We start from the raw sequence: 19,811 nt of genomic DNA, 5'->3' as shown, positions 1-19,811 counted from the left end.
TCGGCCTGTAGGTGGTTGATCCATTTATTTGTTGCAACGATGACTATGCACTTCCACTTTAGATCAAGTTTCCATCCACTCCATCACCCATTGTCCTCTTAACCAACCAAACGTGCACACCAGATCTTGTTTTACTTCCCTAGCAAGAATGTTCACAGAGACCGTGCACCGCCTAGTGAAACCGCTATCACGTCAAGCTATAATACCGGCGGGTGTGATTCCTCATAATCATAATATATCTCCAAGCAAACAAAAATAGGACATTACAAAACAGTCATTACACAATAATGTCTTTATGGATCAGAGACGCTAATTTTGAACAGGAAAGCAGATATTGAAAAAACTGAGAAAAAGGAACGCAAAATCATAATAAAAATTGCAGACCCAAAAATCACCGACGGACAATACCAACTTAGAGGCAGACATGAAATCAAACAATACGTGAATATTCAGTGACATTAGAACACGCAGGCTAAGATTCTATGGATATATTAAAACAATGCATCCAGACAGACTTACCGAACAAACAGTGAATTCTATGAAAACAGGAGTGAAGTTAAAACAGACACGATGAAATGGATTGGCGAAATTAAAACAGGCAGCAGATGTCAAAAACATGGTAGTCTTCAGACGTAAAATTCACAAATGGCGAGTTGACCAATAGGAAACACCAAAGAACTTGGTCTGAAGACAGAAAGGAAGAAATATGGGCACGGAGGGAGGCAAATGCAAGCCTCTAGGTACTTTGCACAGACTTAAGGGCGACGATGGGATAGGAAAGGTCTAGGAGTGGGAAAGAAGCGGCCGTGGCGTACAACCCCAGCATTCGCCTAATGTGAAAATGTGGAACCACGGGAAACCATCTTCAGCGCTACCGACAGTAGGGCTTGAACCCACTATCTCCCGGATGCAAGCTCACAGCTGCGCGCCCCTAACTGCACGGCCAACTCACCCGGTGGTCCTCGATAGCCCCAGCGAATAAATAAATAAATAAATAAATAAATAAATAAATAAATAAATAAATAAATAAATAAATAAATAATGAAAAGAATAAAGTCAGAAGGAAAATACTTCCAACTTCCAATGAAACTCACGACTCTCGTCGTCCGAGGCTCCATCAAGAGCCATGTACAACACTGAAACCCCGCACTAATTATACTGTTTATCATTTAGAGTTTCCTTCATTAACAGAACTGTATAGATAAAATGTGATCTGGTTTGCCTTGTTTTTAGTGGGAGCAGGTTGTTCCTAAACAAGTAGAAATGTATATGTCGAAAAAATAAGACACCGTTCAGAATACAACTGTAACTAAAAAACAAAGTAGGTTTCCCTTTTTTTACTGCTCAAAAATAAAGAAACAGAGCACACTTGAACCGATGTATCCGATAGTTGGTAGTTGCACTGATAGACTGTACAGTCGCCGTTAAAGGGTCCGCAACATTAGAGACCCACCTGTACCAGGTCTTTTCCGGTTCCACTAAGAGATGGCGGCACACACTGCTTTTCTTATTTAATCAAAAGAAAAAGGCTGCGGAAAGTCCTCGTTTGCTGGAAGAAGCACACTCCACGGGGGCGCTCCGGTAGACCATCGCTATCGCTAACAAACAATTTATTTAAATCACACACTGATCGAAAAAAGACCGGAATGGGCCAGAAGACATGGCAAAGTGATTTTGTAACACACAGCAAAATCACGTCTCGCATATAATATTTAATCAGACTTTCCACACCCTGTGGATACAGACAAGAATCGTGTACCTGCGAAGAACTTGTAGAGTCCCAGGCTCTCTGAGGCGGCAACCTGCCTATTAGCTGGCTCATTACCCCGATGAGATATTTGAACCATTTTGTTAAAACGGCGAAACTTCAAAATTACAATGTAAAGGGTATTTTTAGTAAGAATACTGTATCCAAGGGATCGGGCATGAAGTCAGACCGCGTGTCCTCATCAGAGAAGTTAGAGAGATGGGAAGGTAAAACCCGGTACCGGCACATATCCTACTCCTATTAAAATAGCACCAAGGTAGGGTTGTCATAAGGTTCAGGATGAAATTCAGGGTACCAACATCGACAAGTTCCAACCATTTCCCCCCGTGCTCAAGACCAAAAGTCGGCGCCCATGGTTCCAACGAGTGTATTTGGGTAATTCCATGTGAAATGTCCCGTCCGTTACACACTTGCTATATGATGTTAATGTTAGAAATCAAATGGAGAAATAATAAGAAATCATACTTCAAGTAAGATACCACAGGTCACGTGGAATTACTTATTTCCCTATAACACGAGTAAATGAAGACTTTATTTACCTTTTTAAACATATTTATGACAAAGAAGTGTCCAGATGCTGATATTGATGGTGAACTTGACACACATTTTAGCATCTCATCATTTTAAAAAAATATAATCATGAAATTCCTGACAAGATATTTCATCAAAATTGTATTGCAGCAATAATATTGATTTAACAGATTCTACTTTCAGTCTTCCAACGGCCGTAGCCATGTTGACACACCGGATCCCGTGAGATCTCCGAAGTTAAGCAACACTGGGCCTGGTCAAGATTTGGATGGATTGCCACGCGATGTTGGTGGGGTGTAAGGGACTGGAGGAGCGGAAAGGAACCGGCTCAGACACACCTCTGCAGTCTTCGGGCAGAATACACCTTACCTTTACTTTCAGAATATTTCTGTCATCTGTCCATTATGACCAGGTAAACAGAAATAGAAGTGAGCCAATTTAAGCAATTCAGAATATTGCTCACTGGATTTCTATTGTTTTAAGAACTTAACTGATTTCTTACTAGCTAACATGGATACAAAATCATTTTCATCATTATTCAAATTTTCTTTAACAAAGTTTATCAAACACAGTGCTTGGTAAATGCCATAGAATCATCAATTCTGTGGCCCCGTTTCATTAAAAATTTAACAGTCTCTTCTATTTGCCCCTTCCGTGTCGGAACATCCTCCAAAACCATCCACTTCAAACGTTTGAAGTCAGTGAATGAACCCAAACACTTGTCACAAGTTTCCTAACAATCATCAGGTCTCTGCCTTTGTGTGATCATCCAGATTGTTTAAGATTTCTTGAATGCGTTAAGAAGAGCTGTGGCGCAACAGCACCGAAGGGCCTTACAGCTGCTCAGCTCCAAGGCCTGCAGATTACAATATAATCTTATGTAGACTTCCACGTTGAAACACATTACTTGGAAAAGTTTTCTAGACCCACATTACCAGCAAACCCACTCGCTCACTATTCCTCTCTACCTTCTCCTTTAATTAATGCCTCTCCCTCCCAGCTTGCTCGTTATTACGCCATATGCAAGAAAACAGATCATAAAAATTATTACAATATCACCAAAATACTAATGGAGTAATTGTTATTCACTATTGCCATGCAGTGAATAATCTATCTACGGTATTCATGAAGCCCACACACAAGTTCATCACACTACATCTATCATATTAACTGTGAATAAAAATGTTTAAAAAGTAAAAAAAAAAAAAAAAAAAAAAAACCTGTAAATATGTGGTTGTAGTACTCCCACTGTTCAGAATAATTATCTGTAATTTCCTAGCTCCTTTGGTCCTAGGAGAATAAGTAACTATCCTGGGGTGAGTCATGTGGGCTGGGGTGAAACCATTCAACATCATCGGTGGTACGTGTCTTGTGCGAGACAAGGGTGGCTATAACTCTGTCTAGACTAGGCCATTATGCCGTACGACCGTAAAAACGTTTGTACGTGAACCTGACTTTGAGATCACGATTGCAAGCTCTCGTACAAGAGAGCAAGGGTAAGGCATGCTTCAGGAAAGGCGGCAGCCACAGCACTATTTGATACGGAAAGGATGGCTGAGGAGGGAATCGAACCGGGGCCTTGGGGGGGGTGGCAGGTAATCACACTAATCACTACACCACAGAGGTGGACCCCGGGTTTGACTGCCGGCCAGGTGAGGGCTGGTTCGAGGTCCACTCAGCCTACGCGATTACAATTGAGGAGCTGTCTGTCAGTGGAATAACGGCCGAGAGTATTCGTCGTGCTGACCACACGACCTGCAGGCCTTCGGGCTACGTTATTTTACTCCGTAATTGTTTTCATAAAGAGATGGACGTGGTGTCGGCTACCGTGACCTGACGCCGTTTAGGTTGTAAATTTTGACGTTCCGGATGGCGGAAAACCAAATGTGTTACCGGCGAACATTGTACAACATGCACCGCGGGATGAACTCGTCTTTGTCGGGATTAAACACGCGATCCACTCTTCCACTGAGGGAGGAGCCCCAAGGGAAGCGGGCACAGGCCAAGTCCCAGGCTCATCCACGCTTGTGAGCACAGGTGGTGCTGAGAGAGGAAAGCAATGGCAAACTAGCTCACTCCTCGTTCTGCTAGCAGTTCTTGCGGTTTACCCATAACTGTTTAACCTCTGATGCTGATAATTGAGGATCCAACCTCTGGCTGATGACCCAACAAACACCCATCAGAAGTAGTTTTACGTGGAATCCGAACCACTTCGAAACCACTTCACTTCTAAAATCCCTACATTGGCCGAGATTCGAACGACAGGCTCCAGGGTGAGAAGCCAGCTACCAGGTTCCTACGGAAAACTGGTTTAGTGGAGGGCAAATAGAATAAAAGCTCTGTAAAGGACAGGACGAGAGATACATGCAGAAAAGAGTAGAAAGATTCTCCCCCTGAATCGTTCTGTAGGACGAGGATCAAAAGTGACCAATCCAGTGGCGACTCGAGAAGAGGGTCACGTGATGCCAGGACACACCTCGACTTACCTTACCTTCCTTTCTTTACCTGTAGCATATCACTTGCCTAGAGCGGCTTTTCACATTTCAGTTGGCAGGAACAGTAGTCATTGCTATGGCACCTTCGAAAATATAAGCCAATGAACGTGAAGTGTGTGCTAGTCCTCTTGTGAGCGCAACGGCAACATTCGGAGAGCGTGTCGGGAGCCATCAGCTCAGGTGAAATGTTTGTGTTCATTGGGAGGCTCGGCCGAGAGCTGGACATGTGGGAACAACTTCGAATGAGGCTGAGGTTTAAAATTAAGCAGCGCTGCGGTAGACAAACAACTCTCACTGGCACAACTGGGGATTCTCTACGGAACGCCATTCCCGCAACCATCAATGGAGAATTATATTTATGCAGTCCGGCTTCATGGCTCAAACGTTAGCGTGCTGGCCTTCCATCACAGGGGTTCCAGGTTCGATTCCCGGCAGGGTCGTGAATTTTAACCATAATCAGTTAATTCCGCTGGCACGGGGCTCATCACGGGCGTCAAATCAAAACACCTGCATCTGGCGAGCCGAACACATACGCCATGCAGTCATTGCACGTGGTAGAGCCTACAAGATGAAAATGCCGTGTTTCAGAAGAATGTTTACAAATATGACGATTTTCTTTCAAGATCCTCAAATGACAAGCTCGAAGTACCGAGTTAACCTTCGGCGGTTGATTATCAGTTGTATTTTATAGCGACAAGCATTGCGTGTTTGCTAATCCGTGCAGCTGAAGTACGCTTTATCGCCGTAAGAAGTAGTGAGGATAGCGGGTCTCTACACACATTAATACGCACGGGAGAAAAGTTATTATTATTTATTCTAGTACGGACCTCTTGCTCCTTCATTCACTGCCGGTGTTGCTGTCTTCTTTCCCCCTCCTTGAACCAATTCTCCTTCTCCACATGACATCTGGACATGACTATACAGCCCATGTTTTTTTAAAGATGCTATTTGTTCGGGGCGTCGACCTAGAAAGATCGTTTCCTCTACTTGCACCATACGTGAGGAACCTGCGTGTATTTTGTAAATGGCGGAAGTGTAAAGTGTTGAATGTGAGGAAAGGAACGTTAAGGACGACACAAATACCCACTCCCCAGGACTGGGATATTAATCATTTAGAACGAAAAACCCCTGACACGGCCGGGAATCGAACCCGGTGCCGCCGGGTGACAGGCGGACGCGTTGCCCCCTACACCGCGGGGCCAGACCAGCTCAAGGTTATGCTGACGTCTAAATTCACCATTGTCTTTAATTACGCCAATAATTTTCCTTAAGATTTTTCTTTAATTTCCAATTTTTCTAGCAGCCTTTCTTGTTCATAGCAAGGAATTCCGCTGCATACAAAGCCTCTGGTCTTATGCCTCAGTTTTGCGTTGAAGGTCTTTGGTCGGTAGATAAGCCATTTCCCTTTCATTCATGCGAAACGAGAAAGCTTCTTTTTCGGAGATGTTTGGTTCTATCCACTCACCAAGATATTTCAACTTATCTGTAATTATTAGACCTATTATTTGTGCCCATTCATAGAATTGCTGAAATGTGTTTGGTAGTTTCTGAGATGTGGTGCATACAGACAGTCTCCGGGCAGTCCCTGACCCTCAGCCAACAGCCTAGTTCCTTGCATTCTTGTGAGCTGTGGTGGCGGAATGCATGTAGAAGTAAATTCATATCGCAGAATATCGCTTCCTATGAGGTTCACTTTTACAGTGAGCGACTGTAAAAAGACCCCGAACATGTTGTGGAAAGGTCAGCAGACAGTTGTGTGAGTTTCACCAAGAAGAAAAGTCCCCTCAGCTGATGGGGCCAAGTACCTCACGGGATCACCGTAAATAGGCCTACTTAGGTATTAACGTAAGAAAGGGTAATCACACTAAGGAGGTTCTGTACATTTGGTTACGGGTTGATGTAAAGGAGAGGGCGCTCAAGTCTCAGGGAGTATAGCGCCAGTGTACGGGACCGTCACCAGGACTACTTGATACGAGAAGCACCGTGATACGTCCCGCTCCTCTAAGGGCCAGATAAACGTGCACTGGAGCCGTTACATATTGTCCTGCGTACTGCCAACGGAATTTAACTACGGTACTGTTATAACATTTTTAAATGTAGTGACATTTAGCGCGGTGGTCTTCTCGTTTGTTTAGCGCTGAAACTGTATTACTAGACTTTTATTGGGCTATAATGTGGAAGTTCAGGTCAAGGAAAGAATTAGGACTCAAATCTACAGATTCGAAGAAATTTTAAAATTAATTCAATGTGTGACAAAACTCAGAAATTCTTGTAGAAAATAAAAATACTTGAAAATATCACATGAACACAACAGGTTACATATTTCCTACCACATGATGTAATCTTGTTTTCTATTTACGAGGACGCGCGTGAAAGTGAATAGTAATCAATGCCACCGCATGCGGCGGAGAATCATTTATTGTCGCAAATTTACAAGTAGTCACTTTACTTTTTCAAATATAATGTTAGAATAGTAATCACTATGAGGCTTACCCTTTCTCCATCTGAGCGCCGCGGAGAGATTTGGAATAGAACCCAAGCTTTTGACTCGGCCTCTAGTGAGTAGGAAATGTGTTATATAACCTCTAATACCCTGCCGACTAACAGTTAGAAAGTAAAATAATATTGGACTAATGGGACTCGAACAGTAGCAGCATCAAGCGAGCACGCCGTAACGACTATAGCTGCCTAGCAAGCTTGCGTGAACATGTTAGCTTGGGAAGTCTTTAAAAATTTTGTGGTACCTGGACAGGAAGCGTGATATATTTTACGAATATATACATATATTACATAATAATAAACTTATTTTTCATATAGTATCATGCATGGTTCATGTTTGTGGATTACTGCAGTCACGTCCTAGTTCGTGAACCATGGGCAACGGCTGAGTGGCCTAGTAAGTGGTCCTGAGAGTCGGGATGCCAGTTGCTATGGAATAGGAGTGGGCATCTCGGACATATTCTGAGTCGTGGCCCTCCTTGTGCTCAGGCGGCTAGAACTATACAATTCACCGGTGGTCCATAACCCGTTAGAGGAGAGATCCTCACTTGGACTAAGTGCAAGTAGGGCAGCATCCTGCTTCATGAATTTACCGAGCTCAGAACACTTTAAGCAAGTCTCGGACCTATGGGAGTAATGGAGTCCCACTCCCATTTGACATAATTCATAATAGATCCCAGGGAATCACTGGAGAGGTGGATGGAATATCTTGAACATCTTCTCAATGTAAAAGGTAATTATCCTGGTGGTGTTGCAAACAGCCAAGCTCATGGGGAGGGGGAAAATGATGTTGGTGAAATTATGCTTGAGGAAGTGGAAAGGATAGTAAATAAACTCCATTGTCATAAGGAGGCAGAAATAGATGAAATTAGACCTGCAATGGTAAAGTATAGTGGGAAGGCAGGGATGAAATGGCTTCATAGAGTAGTAAAATTAGCGTGGAGTGTTGGTAAGGTACCTTTATGTTGACAGGCGAGGGACTCCTTGGAAACAACTTGGCGAACGAAATGGAATGCGATGGGGGCTATCAATATTAATGGTGGAGGAATTAGGACAAGAATTGTGTCCATGTATTCACTATGTGAGGGTGCAGATGAGAATAAAGTTGACAAGTTTTATGAAGCATTGAGTGACATCGTGGTCAGAGTCAACAGCGAGAGTTGGGAATAGAACTGAAGGGTGCGAAAGGGTGATTGATAAATATGGGGAAGATATCGAAGCTAATGGGAATGGGAAGCGTTTGCTGGACTTTTGTGCTAGTATGGGTTTAGCTGTTAAGTGAGACTGAATCAAGGTGTAGTAAAGCTAATGCAGTGAGCTCGCAGTTGCGATCAGCAGTATTCTGAAAGAAGGAAGTCAGCTCCCAGACGAAACTATCTTTACATCGGTCTGTTTTCAGACCAACTTTGCTTTACGGGAGCGAAAGCTGGGTGGACTCAGGATATCTTATTCATAAGTTAGAAGTAACAGACATGAAAGTAGCAAGAATGATTGTTGGTACAAACGGGTAGGATCAATGGCAGGAGGGTACTCGGAATGAGGAGATAAAGGCTAATTTAGGAATGAACTCGATGGATGAAGCTGTACGCATAAACCGGCTTCGGTGGTGGGGTCATGTGAGACGAATGGAGGAGGATAGGTTACCTAGGAGAATAATGGACTCTGTTATGGAGGGTAAGAGAAGTAGAGGGAGACCAAGACGACGATGGTTAGACTCTGTTTCTAACGATTTAAAGATAAGAGGCATAGAACTAAATGAGGCCACAACATTACTTGCAAATCGAGGATTGTGGCGACGTTTAGTAAATTCTCAGAGGCTTGCAGACTGAACGCTGAAAGGCATAACAGTCTATAATGATAATGTATGTATGTATGTATGTAGTATCATGCAGATGCAGATTCATCACGATGTGGAGCCATCTTGATTCTTACAGCTGAGTCCCAGATAGAGCGTTAATTTCCTCTCCAACTTCGGCTAGCTAAACTAGCGAATATTCCCCCAGAGGAAAGTCGTGGCACGCGTTTTCAACCGAAATTCTAAATAAATGTGCAAACAGCCGCATAAATTTAAACCGCGCTTTTATCTGGCTGTCGTAGTAGAGGCACTAAATGTTCAGTGGAATTCATATCTGGGCTATCTGAAGGCCATGGCATTAAATAACCAGTCCTTCACAATTCTGGCGGTGAGGCCGTCACCATGAACTTGGTTCCCAATAACGTCCAGATAGCTGTTTGGGATTGAAGTCCCGGCCCTAGTGTGTCCCATGACATCACACCTCCAAGTATTCAACTTATGGATACCACTTGGCCGTCGAGATGTTGAACCAGGTATCTGGATTCATCGGCCGCTTTTCCAATTCTGACGCCAGAGACACTACTAATTACTGTACATACCATGCTACCACCGTATCATGTGTTACTCTCTCCAGTCCAGGCCCGTTAAATATTCCCCTGGGTCGGAAAGGTCATAATGCACTGGCTCATCGGTCTACGGACAAACTCACAAATGTTCTGTCTTTATTTAAAGATTAGAATAACGAATGGCAGCAGTGGCAAAGCCAGCAAATCTGACTGTTTTTCCCAATTTCTTCCGGTCGGCTCGGCTCTACGCTGGATGTGGCCTAGTTTTTCGGCAAGATGCCCTTCCTTACAGCAAATTTACCTGAAGAGATATATTCACTATTGTGTGTTTCTTTTGTGGTTGGTAGTCTTGTGTATAGATGAAGATGAACACAAACCCCAGTCCCAGAGCTAGAGGAATTAACCATACGCAGTTAAAATCTCCGACCTGGCCGGGAATGAAACCCGGAAGTCCACAGTACACAGATCACTCAGCCAGAGAGAAGACAATTGAAGTTTTGCGCACGTGTGGTTCCCATGAAATTTACGATCGAAACCGAGTCCAAGAGCGAACCCCCGTCCCCTATCAAGGACAGTGCGCTACGACTGTTCCACTCTCCTAACAGGGTACGACTGTAATACTTTATGAGCTATAACGTGCATCAGCAGTAGCGACAATACCATTTATGGCAATTGCGAATAGAGTGAAACTGAGAACCGAACCCTGTGGGACTCCACTTTCCTGAACATAATATTGAGAATATGTCCTCCCCACTCGGACACGGAAGAGGAGGGACAACAAATTCAGGATAAGAACCAACAAATTATCTCGGAATTTCCGTTGATGTAGAACTGAAACGATGCCTTATCGCCATGTGGTGTCATAGGCCTTTTCTAACTCGAAGAAAACAGCGAAGAAACGCATCCTGTATTGAAATCTCCAGGCGTGCCAAGTGTTCAGTGGTGGAGCGGTCAGCTCGAAAACCACATGGAGTCTTTTACATGTTAGCAAGTTGTCCACAGCGGGGTGAATACAATAGCGTTTATGAGCGCAACGTCCTTCTGTTGCAGCTGCGGCAATTTCTTCGTTACACTGAGCAACGAGTTTTCGACGAGAAGTGCCAGAAAAAATCATGGAATGGAATGGACTCAACAGCAAGAATAACACGCATGATATAAGTTATATCAACGGTTTCGCTCCGGCTATTTGCATCGTTAAAGACAGCTACTGAAGTCACCTCTGGCTAAGCAGCACGTTTAAAAATCCATCGGTGAGGAGCACCGATGTATTTCTAAGAATAATGGGGAAATGGTCACTGTCACAGAGGTCATCGAATTATGGGAACGAGCGCACGGCTGCATAGACTAACGTCAATGCGCTGAAATGTGTTGGTTCCCCGGCATCCAGCTTTCCCACTAACTGTTCCAGCTTTTCACGGGCTGGGAGATTGATTCCCTGCCCTGGTTGACGATGCCACCTCCGCCGGCTCGGTTTCCTAGATTATTTGTGGTCGAAGGCAGGGATGACTCCGCGTTCGAGCTCTTACATTTTGCGGCGTTGCTGACAGGAGCAGCGGCCTCCTTGGGCGGAGCGATCTTCAGACTGTGGTATCACGCTAATATCTAGTGCCTTCGCACGAGCTTCCTAGTGGGAAAGATCGTCCAGTGTCTTCATCTTCTGGATCTTCTTCTCACTGAGATAGACTGGACAGTTCCTGCCTCAAAAAGAATGAAGACCAGAGCAGTCCGCGCCATGAGCTCCTCTTACCGCACGCAGATGGATTCGAACAACGAGATACCATATCACCGAATCCTTGGCAGTGATAGCAGCGCATGGGAGGCGGAATGTACGGCCACACATCGCAAGGATAGGTTGTAAGCTTGACATAGTGTCCCCAGAAATATTCTCTCAAGTTTCGAAGACTTTCCCTGACTTTCTCTGACCTACTAAGAAAAATTTCCATGACTCACGAAAACTGAGCGACAAGTTAATTCGCCGAACAGCATGTTTTACAAGGAACAAAAAGAAAATTCCAGCCTCCACCATTCCCATAGCTGGCCTAATTCTCTTCCCACTTCCTTTTTTTCAATTATTTACGGAAAAACAATTGCATTGATGGGCACTTTTTATATAAACAAATTGTTTAAAGGTAACATGTAGGCCTAACATATATAATTTCCAAAGAACAAAGTACAACTAACTTATTAACAGAGTAATTCAAATATGAAAGTAAAATTATTTTTCCACAGCAATCTAATACTATTTCATGTGGATTTAAAGCATTCTTGCGATGGTGAATATAATGAATTCCGATCAGTCTAGGTATATATTCAAAACAGTTTTCAAATTTGAAGACAAATCAGTTATAGGCACCATAGGTTTCTGATTATGAAATCTTCTGAGGAAAGGTTCAACATCTGGCGAAATACTTCTAAAAGCACTTAGTACAGCTTCTCTCAGGTATTGAATGTTTTTGTTGTTTCTTTTTTTTTTCAGTGTATTCTTTCACAGATTTGTCAATGTGATCATAATTGATCAACACAGCATCCATTTTGCAACCAACTTACTGCAGTGAACTTGTAAGGAAATGCGGTACATTTTCTTATGTCTGTATATTTAGCAAGTCGAGCAGAGCTATCTTTGAAAAGATTGTGCAGAGATCTGGAAAAATTAAGAAGGTCGCAGTCAATTTTGGAGATCCGAGTTTTCATGGCCCAATGCACTGTATGCAAACTGCATATGCCTATATCAAGCAGAGATTTGGTCTCGGGGTTTAGAACTTGCAAATGGTTTTCAAGTTTCTTAATAAAAATGACTTTAACATTCGGCTCATCCATTAAGACTTGAAAAATATTGCCTACAGGTAAGGAGAGTGCGCGTATAAACCCATCTAATAAGTGATCTGCAGTTTCCCTGCCTAAAAATACACTATTATATACCTTGTTACAACTTTTTGAAGATTTACATCTCTAAACCTTACACACAAGTCCATTTGTACTCTTTAGACAAATTTGTCTAATGATTAATCAAAACAAGCAACGTAGTGAGAACACTGCTTGTCATAGTAAAGTTTTCAGCAATTTCACTGTCTGGGAACATTCTGCGGAGGTTTCATCACAAGAGTTGAGAAACAGAGCCCTTTTGATATAACATGATCTTTATTCACACCGTAAATCTTTAAACTCGTTTGACTTGTTCCTGGCAATGCCAATTTCTTTGTAGCTGTGGATGTAGTGCTAACTCTTGGCTGCGTATCCTCAAGTGGAGATGGAGTAGAGGTATTCTTTGCAAAGAAAAACATTGTTGGCTGGCAAGACTTATCTTCCATGTATTTTATATGAGTAGGTCCTTTAGGATGCGAAGTGGCTGCTTGCATACCCATTTAACTAAGTTTGAATGATTTACAACACACTTTACATTGCATCATTTACCAATATGTACAACGAACCACTCAGTTCGGGAAACACTTTACTGTCCAGCCAAAGTTTATTAAATGTACACTGCTTGTTAGCCATTGTCATGAGTTTGAAGAAAGTATCCTAGAACTGAAATACAAAAGAATAACATAAAAATGGTTGAAAGAAATGACACATAAAAATATTAGAATTCTTAGGCACTTCCTTTGGAAAATTACCTGACAAAGAAATGCTACAATAGCTTGGATTATAACAGACTAGAGCCTAAAATTATCCCCTAAATCCATTATTGGGGAAGATTTCCCCGACTTTCCAGATTTTTTGTCTATTTTCCTGACTTTCCCTGACCATTTTCCCTGACTTTCCAGACTGTGGACACTATGCTTGACTTTCTCTGGTAACACTGATAATTTTAAGGAGACAATGAAGGCACCCGTGACATGCGTTATGCCACCATTCTTCCATCGGCTTGTCGTCAGGAGGTCGCCGTGGAAGATGACTTCGCGAGCGCCCCAACGTGGTCGCTCCTAAGCAACTGATCAGTGCGCTTCTTTAAAAGAAAACTACCACTGCGTATTTTCTTGATGTCCATAAATTCGCTACTAAAGAGAATGGATGCAACCAGCTTGAAATCGTGCCCATCGGTTCTGGCAGCAATCAGGAACCTAGGGAAGCTGGATCCCATGCATTCACGCTGCGCTTGTTGCTGAGAGAATAACAAGTTAAAGTCTTGGGTGATGGACCACCCTCGGCAGATTTCAGCCATTCGTGCCCCATACGCACCGCAGTAGTTCCTCACAAGAGACCCGAGACTTTAAGCCTGTGTAAGAAACCCAAGCAAAAATACTGCATCTATCAGGAAATACTGTAGTCTCAGCTGCGTGTAAAACTAACCCTCCAGAACCCTGAGGTTGTAGGATAAAAGGAAGATGGTCAGATGATGCAGAGGCCGATATGAATGTCCTGAGAATGAAAGAACAGAAAGGCGTCCAGGTTGAGTTTTTTCTAACTCATCGAAGGTATTCGGGGACGGAAGAATGGAAAATGGCTAGGATTGGGAAGGTAGTGGCTGTCGCCTTAATTAATGTACGTCCTCAGCATTTGCTCGTTTTGAAAATGGGGAACCACGGAGAACCATCTTCAGGCCTGCCGAAGGAGGATTGGAACTTATCATCTGCCGAATGCGAGCTAACAGGTAAGCGACCCTAACCGCAGAGCCAACTCACTCTTTCGTTCAGTGAAAGAAGAGGAGTCTGTAGTACCACAGATGATACCGACTTGTAGAACTTCAACCACACATACTTTACAAAGATACATGCATGCAGATTGCTTAGCTGATAATTTCTGACTTTGTCATTCCAGATTCGTTTTATCAACTATAGGTTGTTCGAAAATCATAAGTACAGCCTGCAATCGTGTGTAGAGGGCAATGAAACAGGGACAAAAGTCCAAACCAATAGTGACTGTAATCACGTGGTGTATGCTGAACACTGGATGTTGCATTTGAAGCAGTTGTCATGGCAACCAACACGTTTTAATTTCATCTATGGATATGTGAGTTGCCATGACAACTGTTTCAAATGCCGCTATACATTCAAGACCTCGTGTACAAGCAATATGGAGCCTGGTAAGTTGAACATCTAACACTGTTGCAATAGTTGGTTTCCGGATCGAAATTTATTAGAACATTTTTCTTGGTACTACTGGACACCCCAGCAGTTTCTACCTATAATTTTGAAACACGTGTACAAAACGCGCTGTTTATAACTGAACTATTAGAAGTGAGATGAAAAAGTTGTTGAAGAAAGGGGAATCTTGCAATAAAGAAACATCCACTCACCGGCACTGTATAAAAATAATACTAACTCATCGTTAACTTCAAATAATAGAATAACGCTAATTACTACAAGTCATGTTGCACAAGTAGGAGTCACGGGTTCGATCGGGTGTGGCTTCCATCGTCTGTGACCTCAATTACTTTCGGACGACCAGTACACAGTATCATACGCTAGGGCTCGGAAGTTGAGGGAAAATCCTTTTCTACTTGAGACGACGTTCATTCTGAGCCAGAAAAGGGAGGGTTTTATTTATCATTTTTGCCATTTTTCGGTGCTTTTGGTTTATTGCTCCGCCATTTTTTAGGCCTTAACGGCTTTTTTTGTGCGACTTCACGTTATTTTACTGCCCATTCTCAATTCGAATTTTCATCACCTCTTAAACATCTTTTGAATAGTAAATACATATATCTGAACCATATCTGAAAAGAGCGAATGAAATGAAATGTAACTACTGCTTGAAATAAACCAGGGCTATCGAGATAAGTGGAATGATGAAAGGAGAATCCTCACAACGTGCTGCCTGAGAACCGACGATCCTGTTGTGATACATAAACAGCAAAGCCAACTGAGGTTACGTTTCAGAATTCCAATTTCTATAACCCTAGTGTGTTTAAGGCACATATCATTCCAGTTATACTAATTTCCCTTTCTTCGGATTCACTCAATACATTCCAGGTGGACAACATGTTTCATTCTAAATTCTAGAAGTACGAACATGGAATTCCTTTTTTTTAAAGTTAGATTTATGCAGCTAAAAGTATACAATGTGTGAATCTCACTCATTGCACTGTGTGTTGCATACCACGAGGATTTTGAATTTATATACGTTTAAATGAGTAGGCTAAAGGATCGCATTTCTGCGTCCTCTTTGCCACTTTTTCATGAAGTTTATAGGTTTTCAACTTCCTAGCCCTGGTCATACCTCACCATACAAGGAAGTCCTCCTCTAAGATACCTGGTACTGATCCACAGGCCGTGTCGTGTACAACAACTGTTCAGTCGATAAGTGGGGTTCATCGTGGGTGTGCTGACAACTTCTCACAGTGAGACTTCGATCGCTCGAAACAGAAGGCTGTTCTCTCTTTCTTGCCCGAGAAGCCCGTGGAGGTAACCGAAAGACTAATGGACTCTGAGCCGAAGGGAATTGCTGCCACTTTCGCCATTACAAAAATGCTCTTGCCTCTTTTTTCTTTTTGGGGCAATGTGACTTATTCACGTTCAACTTTTCAGTCTAAGAAACGATTGGCCAGAAAATATTCGTGTAAATAATAAACTGTTAATCAACCCTTTTATTAAAAATGATGTTAATGAACGCTGTAGGTAATTAAATCTACACATGCTAATGACGATGGTACTTTATCTTATTAGAAGAAGATTGAAGTATGTCTCTATAATCTAGACTCCTTACTCTTTATATTCCATCTATAAAAGTGAAAAATCTTTGAACACGATTTTTGTACTAAAGGAAATATAAATGTTTCATATGGATATCTCTTAAATAACTCTAGAGAAATTATTCAGCCGAGAATTACTAGATCATTCTAACTTCCTGTAAAATTCAAAATTTTCGGCTTTAAAACAATTGAAATTTACGTTGTTGGCATTTCAACACTATTTCTAAATCTTAGTTCCATTACCTCTAATTGAGTGATGAAGAATGTGACACACGGTAAATTCTTGGATTTTACAATGCCTACGGGAAAATATTTATCCTGTTTAAGAGAGCAGTTATGGTAGTCAAGTGGATTCTACATCAGAATGCAGTGACACTGTAGTTATAATCAAGAGTTTGATTTGGGTTAGTTCACAGAGCAGAGTGGGTTTCGCCTCAATGGCGGCAAGTTTTACTAATCTTGCAGCTCTGCATTCGGGAGGCGGAGGGGCTGGTCCCCAACGTCGGGTGTCCTGAGAACGGTTTTCCGTGGTTTTCCATTCTCCCTCACTAAGGAAAATGCCGGAACAGATGATTATATAAGGCCACGGCCGCCACGCCCTCATCTTCTCCACACCACGTACCACCGCTTCAAATCTCCTTGGCCTCAGTGAGGGCAAAACCCTTTAAGAGGCCCGCCGAACCCCTTCAGGTCTCAGTAGTAGAGTTAGTTTGTTATGCATATTAATATACTTAGTATTATTATGTTATTAAATTATTGTATTTAATTGTAATAATATTCACTGTTATTTTTTGTAACAATCTTAAGTCTTTGAGTGCCAGACGACTATCTTGAAGGTTCCTCTACCTAAATGGTCAAGTTTTTATTTATCTTTCTAAAAAACTATTTGATGTATCTTTATGTTCCTTTTTAGTGTGAAGCTGAAGATTTATTTCACAATTAAATGAAAGCTTTTGAACATGATTGGAGTAGCATATTTTTCTCAAAGCCCCCACCAATGTTAGGAATTTATAAGCTGCTTTTTTTAGTTTTATACCTTTTAAGTACCACAAAAATACATTATATATATTTTTTATCAGATTCAGTGGGCCGACTGCAGAAACAGTGTTTAGACGATGTTTAAGTATGGCTGCCGAAATGCAAAGACGTTATTTATCACTTAGACACGGTCTAAAACCGATGTTCAATCTGCCATGTTTAAACACTGCCGAGAACGCTGTTCAACCTTAAAATTGAGGAGTGAATCATAATTTGTATGATCGTGTTGTGAAAATTCCGAGAAGAAAGCTTAGTCCGACGGCCTTTTTTGTGGGTCTCGCAGCAATTCACTTGAAATATACGGACAGGTACAGCTTACAATATGATTTCGGTTTTCAATAAACTTGTTTCTTGAAACTGATGCAAGGGACAGTCCGGTAACTGTCAACTTGACTACAATTCTCGGAAACCTATATATTTTATTATACATGGAAACATTTTCCTGGAATTATAGGCCACTTCGACTACATCCATACCAGAATTACTTGTCACATACGTCAGCCGGGAGCGATTCACTTATATTTACTGCCAAATAATTGATATACATTTTCGGCAATTATGAGATCGGAAAAGGCAAGGACTGAGAAAGAAGAGCTGTGGCCATAATAACAGCCCTAGCATTTGCCTGGTGTAAAAATAACGAAAGCAATCTTCGGGGCTGCCGATGCGGCGTTTCGAACGTATGATCTCCAGAATGCAAGCTACATCTATATGACCCCTACAAGTCATTCAGTTATACTGTACTATAGTGTCATCTGACGAAGCTATTTACATTGCACTCACCACAACAACACTTCGTCGTACGGCGGTGTGTCGCTTTAGTGTCGATAATAAATACCAAACTCGTGTCTTCATCCTGAGGTGGTGAAGCACTTGTCAGGCACATCCCCAATGGAGGTGAGCTGCATGTACATACTCCGGCAGTACCGGGAATGGAACCCGGGCCTCCGCATTAACAGTTACGCTACGGACAGTGTCGATGATATTATGAGAGTTAATTTCCACCAATAGTCATATTCTTATCTGTGGGCAAGTCATGGTCATTCTTAGCCATATTTAAGTAATGCTGAGACTTTAAACAACGTCTAGCTAAACACCGGCTGAACATTGTTTATTCAATGGAAGATCGTGATCGACTTACACGCTGTTGTCTAAGGCTTCGTTTCTGCAATCGGCCCAGTGTTTCTTCTCACGTTCCTTAACAGTGCATGCCACTGCTTGTTGACATTCGTGTCCAATTCCACGGTGGTGGTGATTATTGTTGTAACCAAGGTTGAAGTTTACAGAACACAACTTTTATTTGCTTCACTTTATAATATTTACACAAATAACTGAAATTTATTTTGAAGCAAAAAAGGAATATTGAATCTTGAGAAAAGTCTGTCTTTATACAATATGTACAGGTTTGCAGTCTTTATATACACTTCTATCTTGAAAAGATAGTCTTTGTGAATTGACACGTTGATAGTCGAGAACTATCTGGCACACTAACATAAATGTTCATGAGAGTCCTTGTTTGTTGAAGTGCCTGAATTCCTAAAAAGCAAGTTCAATTGATTGAAGAAATTCCACCTAGCGAAACTAAGGGAGCTTGCATAAGTTAGGGAATGAAAATGGCTTGTAAAAGAATTACGGAACATAGGCAGCGGAAACAGGTAAGGGAGCGGTGACCAGAGGTGAGACCTCGTACTGCCAGAAATTCAGTCCACCTGGTCGAAGCACATTTTCAAGAGGAGTAGCCTCCGTGCTCGACGTAGGGTGTATTCTGGAGCTGGACACCGGGGCAAGTGGGCAAGTGAGCAGGCCGGGAGCTCCTATTTATAGTACACTCGATGGTCAGGCACGCGCACTGAGGGCTGCGCGTCGAAGCTAGCAGAATGATACACAGGCGCGCGTGCAGCTGGCTGGCGGAGCGAGAAGGGAGCGCCGGACATACAACAATTATAGTTTCAAGAAGAAGTACAACTAGGCAACCCTCCTCATTTTCTAATTTCAAGGCCCTCAAAACGACCCATACAGTCATGTGAAGATGGCTGAGTTGGTCAAGACGCGATTACATTCTCGTAGTGTAACAAGCGAGCAATGTTAGGGAACCTAGTGTAATTAGATCGTAATTGGCTTTCTATGGTTAATAATGAACTGTCTGTTGTAATTTGGGAAACATTCCTATAATTCATTAATGATCCATACACACACGTGGCTGCTACAAGCGTCTCAAAATAACAACGACTCAAGAAATGCTTCCTGCGCAAACAGTTTACATTGTAAGTGTGTTTCTTTTTTTTTGCTAGGGGCTTTACGTCGCACCGACACAGATAGGTCTTATGGCGACGATGGGATAGGAAAGGCCTAGGAGTTGGAAAGAAGCGGCCGTGGCCTTAATTAAGGTACAGCCCCAGCATTTGCCTCGTGTGAAAATGGGAAACCACGGAAAACCATCTTCAGGGCTGCCGATAGTGGGATTCGAACCTACTATCTCCCGGATGCAAGC

The sequence above is a fragment of the Anabrus simplex genome, chromosome 4 (assembly GCF_040414725.1).
Source record: "Anabrus simplex isolate iqAnaSimp1 chromosome 4, ASM4041472v1, whole genome shotgun sequence".
NCBI classification, from domain to species: Eukaryota; Metazoa; Arthropoda; class Insecta; order Orthoptera; family Tettigoniidae; genus Anabrus; species Anabrus simplex.
The sequence above is the reverse complement of the archived record's forward strand: the minus strand, read 5'-3'. Positions refer to the sequence as shown.